The following is a 5920-nucleotide window of genomic DNA, read 5'->3' on the forward strand; positions in this document are numbered from 1 at the left end:
AAAACTATGCAAAAGTTTTTTTAATGACCTGTACATCAGTAACAGCATCACTTCGGTTAAAGTTTTGGGGGAATTTTAAAACGAAATTTCTCATCCCTTATCTTATTTTTCTCAAAAAAGAATTAAAAAAAAATAAACTAAAGTTCTAAAGTCTTTGTTTTTTAAGGAAAGCAATTACATGTTCCTTAATTTAAACAGGAAATGACAGTTTATTTCACAAGCTCAAGATAAATTTTGGGACTTTTCCCCAGAGAATTAATGTTATAATTGCTGTAATTTATTAAGATCTCTCTGGCAAAACTATATTTTTTGTAAATTATATTTATTTTGAACTTTGCATATTGGAAAAGTAATTTATCATGTTGTGACTGTCTGGCTTCCTTATTAAGGCAATCTCCAGTTAGGATTTTTATTGGGAATCCCCTCAGTGTTAGGAGCTACTCTACTTTCTTTTTCAGTTCACTTAGAGAATAGCCTAGGTTCCAAGAATAGCCTTGGATATGAAATGAGGAATAAGCCCATGAAACAAACTGATATTGTTACCAGAAACTGAAACTGGCCTTTGGCAGTTCTGCCTAGAACAGGCCGGTAGTGTGTGGGTTCTTGACTTGGTGCAGGAAAAATTTCACAGTATGAGTCCAAGTGATTGTGAGGGAACATTTAGTAAAGCTGGGGACAGTAAAACAAGGAAGGGCGTAGCATAAAAGAAGCAACAGGAGAGCCTAGGCTGGGCTGCCTTAGCTCTCTGGGAAGTCAGAGAAAAGGGGTCCTTGGAAACAGATTCAGAGGTTGGCCTGGGAGGAGCTGCCCCTGCCCATTGCTCCCCTGGTCGCAAGCCTCCTGGAGCCCTTTAGAGTTTAGGAGATGAGGGGGGAAGGGGAGGGGGAAGAGGAGCGGGAAGAGAATGGCGGGCTGCTCCCCAGAGGGAGAGTATGCATTGGGTCCTTTGTCTCTAAGCTTTATCTCTCTTTTGCAAGTGGGAATCTTGGGGGAGGTCTCAGGGGAGAGTTTCAGCAGAAAATTCATCAGTTTTCTAGGTGTGCTCCTTCAGGGTCGTCGTCTCCACTGATTGGTCAGTGTCAGGGCAGAGGGTGATTAGTCATTGCAGCTGGTCCTGGTGTTGCCCACTTGGTTTTGCTGCTTCTCTGGGTCTGGAATTGAAATACAACTGAGGCCTAGATGTTATCTCCAAGGAGGTGACCTTCTGTGTCTGCTGTAAACTGCTCTGTGAGTTTGTTCAGCTGTTTGTCCCAGTTTCCCTATTCCATTTGTCCTGTCTCAATATGAGTGGTCCATGGCAACTGGGTCACATAACGTTAGAATCAGGCAACTTCTTTTTCCCACCTATTTTCTTCAAGTTACAATCATCTCTACATATTTTTCAGGAATGATGTAATGGTCTGTGGAAATTACCCAATCTCAAGATAACTCACATCTTTTCCCCCCACTGCTTTTCTGTTCCATTTCCATGGGTCATTGCATCCCTACAGCAGAATTGTGGTAGGAGCACATTGTGATACAAGTATTTTTCTTTTTCCCAATTAACAATATATTGGTGTGTATGCACCTTTGTGTGTGCACACACACACATCTGTGTGTGAGTGGGGGAAAAAACAAACCCTCCTGATGTATTAGTTAGCCTGTACTCTGAAACATAAACACCAAAATTTAGTGGCTTAACACAACCATTGATGGCGCTTTGGGCAGGGCTCAGCTGGGCAGTTCTGCTGTTCTCAGCTGGACTTATTTATGGGTCTTCAGTCACTGCAGTTAGCTTAGTGGCTCTGCTGTTAGGTGTTAGCTGGCATAATGGGACAACTGGGCCAAGGTCTCATCATCCATCATCCCACTGGCTAGCTCAGGCTTGTCAGTACAGTGCATGGTAAGTCCCAGTGCACAACTGATTTTCAAGCCTCTGCTTATATCATTTGATATTGACCCATTGACCAAAGCAAGTCACATGGCCAAGCCCAAACCAGTGTAGGAAAGTCCTCCCAAGAGATATAGGGAGGCATCAGCAAATCAGAGTCATTACTGGCGGTCAATCCAGCACTCACTTCCATGCCCTAAAAGAAATATCTATTTTTAGGAGCCTTTCTCCCTCAGACATGAAGTCATATTTACTGCTGGCCTAAGAGAAATTGCTAATGACAATCGTGACTTGAAAATACTAAATATAAACTAAATCCTCATTATTCTATAGTGAGCAGCTATGTATGGCATTACAAGGCTGGAAAATTCAAGGAAAGTTTGTACATAGTACTTAATAAAAGTGTTCTTTCAAATCAGGAAAAAAGGTGTAATTTGTATTTACTTACTCAACACACATTTATTAAGTCACCATTATTTGTTCATGAATCGATGTTTCTTGAGCTTCTTACATGGCCTACCATTGTTCTAGGCCCTGAGGACAGAGTAGAGAACAAAGAATTGAAGATCCTTCGTCTGTTATGTTTTAATGAGAGGATCATCCTAATAAATAGATGGTCCAAAACAACAAATATACATTCAACAATAAACAAAACAGTAAAATAAATTTAGATAATGATAATTATCATTAGTACAATAAAATAGGAGACTGTGATAAAGATTGGAGACCTTATTTGGATCAGTCATAGAAGGCCTCTCTGAGGAGAAAATATCTGGGGGGGAAAAAAAACACAAGAAAAGAGAAAAATGTAAAGAAATCAGGTGTGACAAGAGCAGAACTTTCTTAGCAGAGGCAACGCCAAGTGAAGCAGCAACCAGCTTGGTCTGTTCCAGGAATAAAATTCAATGCAAGGCAGCAAGTATAGGATCAGGCAGGAAGGTCAAAGAGGTAGGCAAGGACAAGGGCACATGGATTTGGAGGCCATGGCAAGGAGCTCAGATTCAGATTTTTATCCCGATGCAGTGGGGGTGAGAGTGTGGCCAACCAGCAGTCAGGTTCTCAGCAAAGGAAATCAGAGATGGTATTATGTCCTGATTTTTGTTTGTGGAGATTACACTGGCTATAGGTGAAGAATGGACTGTAGCGGGACAAGAGTGGAGGCAGAGAACAATTAGGAGGCCATCTGAAATATCTGAGCAAGAAGTGATGCTTCCTAATCTAGGTGGTAGTGGAGATGCAGAGACTAAGACAAAACATCAGAACTTGCGGGGAATGGAGGGAGGGAGTGAAAGGAATCAAGAGTGACTATTCAACATTTGGTCTGAGCAACCATGGGCCTGCCAGTCACTGTACTGAGCTGTGGGGATAAAATAGACAAGAGCACCAGTATTTGCCTTATGGAGTTTATGATCTATAATTATTTTTAAAATGCTACTGGGTTAATAGACTAATTATTTAGAAAATTAAGTTAGATTTAAATATTCCAGTTTTTAACAACATCAAGTCCAGATAGGTTGAAATGTTGAATTTAATAAATGAATAATAGTTAAATAAATCAGAAGGAAAAAGAAAATGTGTATATATATATATATATATATATACAAACATTAAGAATGGGAAAGCTTTTTGAACACTAAGATGTAAGCAATAAAGAAAAATAGTAATGGATTAATTATTTAAATTTAAAAAATTTTTATGTCAAAAGATATACCAACAAAACTAACAGGCAATACTGAAAAATATAATCACAGCATATATGATGAAGAGTTGATGTGTTTAATATATAAAGAGATCTTATAAATCAGTAAGAAAAGATGGACAAAGAATACAATAAACAAGAAACCAAAAATACAGGATAAGTCTAAAGAAAGAGTTCAATCTTACAGGTATTCAATAATATACATATTTAAAACAGAATACGATTTTTTTAAGCTTTCAAATTGATAAACATTTAAACAAATAATAATTCAGGAGTCACCTTAAGACTATAAAATTGACACTTTTTTTTAAAAGAGAAATCCTTTTAAAAGGTCATTCCCTTTTACCCGGCAACTTTATTTTTTGAAATGTAGCTAACGGACATTATCACGGTTGTGTGAAGTTGTATATAAACATTTACTACAGTGTTGTTTATAGTAACATAAATATCCACAATTGGGAACTGATTAAATAATGTATATCCATATGGTATAATATAGTGTAACTAGCTAAAATCACATTGCAGAGGGGAAAAAAAAACACTGGTTGACATATGGCAAATTGTTCATAAGATGTTTTATGTGATAAAAAAACAGGTTATAAAACAATAAGCCAAATGTAGTAACATTTTGGTAAATACCCGTAGAGGAACTATGTCAATAAAGACATTCACCAAATTGTTTATAGTAACTACATTTAAGAGATGGAATTATAAGTGATCTTTTTCTACATTTCTTTGTTTTCCAAAATTTTCACATCGCATATGTGTGATTATGTATTTTTATATTACAAAACAAACATTACATATACAAAAGGGTAAGTACTCAAAAACAAAAGGAGTCACTGAGCCTTTAACGGAAGGAAACCAGTTGCAAGTTAGTAATCAGAATAAAGGTTTCCGGGATGCTTGCACATAAAAAATGCAAAAACATTTGCCTTGATACTGATACTAAAGGAATGAGGCCCACAGAGTGGGGACTTTGGGGGTGGAGCATGGATTAAACAAAGATGTCCTGGACCTGGGAGCTATTGACACTGCAGGTCCTGTTAGTCATCATTAAAAGGTCAGCCCATAACAGCAGGGTTTGTGGTGCCAACATGGCAACCATACTAATACTCACAAGTAATACCAAGTCACACTGTCCTCATAAATGAGGTGGTACAAGTTTTGATTGTGGCCCAAAAAATCCATATGCTTCATTCTAATAAAATCGTCTAAAGAATGATAAATCTGGTTGCTTCTGACCTCTGTGTACCATAAGTTAACTAGCTAAACTGGCTGACTTTTTGAAATACTGTGATCAATCAAACATGTGACCTGAAAATCTTGAGTGATGATCAATCTGTGAATTTAACACTTGAACATTCAGGACATGAGATATCAACTCTGCTTACTAAACTCATTGCTGGAATAATATTTAATTCCTTTGGAAAGCTCTCAGGCTTATACTTGAAAAACAACTTTTAAAATATTAAAGTTGCTTTACACAGGAAACAGGTAAAGCATCGATGATACCAAAAAATACTTGTGTGGTAAAAGCACTTTGTATTCCCACAGCATCTGTCATCTAAGGGTCTCTAAGTTTTGGTGCTCACCCCTTTCTTTGGACTGATCTTATTTAATTTTTTTAAAGCTTTGGCATTTTGGTAGTTTTCAAAGAGGTAGCTTCTTTTTAAAATTCAGGTATAGTTGACATATAACATTATATTAACTTCAGGTGTACAACATAATGATTCAATATTTGTATATGTTTTGAAATGATCACCACAATCAGTCTAGTTAACTAGACTTTGGTGGCCTTCTTGAAATTGGAGGTACTGAGGAAAAGCAAAATCCCCAAATCCAATTCAGTAGGTAGGGATTAAGTTATTATTAATTTCCTCTTTTATACTTTCTTACAGTAGTTTTCAAACTTTGATGACTGCCTGATTCTTCTGAGGCACTTAAAAAGAAATACAGGTGCCTACAGCCCACCCCAGACCTACTAGATCAGTCTCACAAGTGCTGTCGTCCTATTGGAGTTTAGCAAGTTATATTGGTGCACCCTCGGGTGTGGGAAGCACTGCTTTGGGTGAAAAGGTGCTGGTGGGTAAAGGAGGTGGAAAAAATAGAAGAAAGAAAGAGAGATAGATAGAGAGAGAAATATTAAAATTTCTAATTGAAAGAGAACATTAAAAACAAAGACACAGATGGCCCTGACTGGGTGGCTCATGTCCAGTACACCAAAAGGTTTGAGGGTTTGATTCCCAGTCAGGGCACATACCAAGGTTGTGGGTTTGATTTCCGGTGAGAGCATGTAGGGAAGGCAATCTCTCTCTCTCTCTCTCTCTCTCTCTCTCTCTCTCTCTCTC

This window comes from Myotis brandtii, unplaced genomic scaffold (assembly GCF_000412655.1).
Source record: "Myotis brandtii unplaced genomic scaffold, ASM41265v1 scaffold453, whole genome shotgun sequence".
NCBI lineage: Eukaryota > Metazoa > Chordata > Mammalia > Chiroptera > Vespertilionidae > Myotis > Myotis brandtii.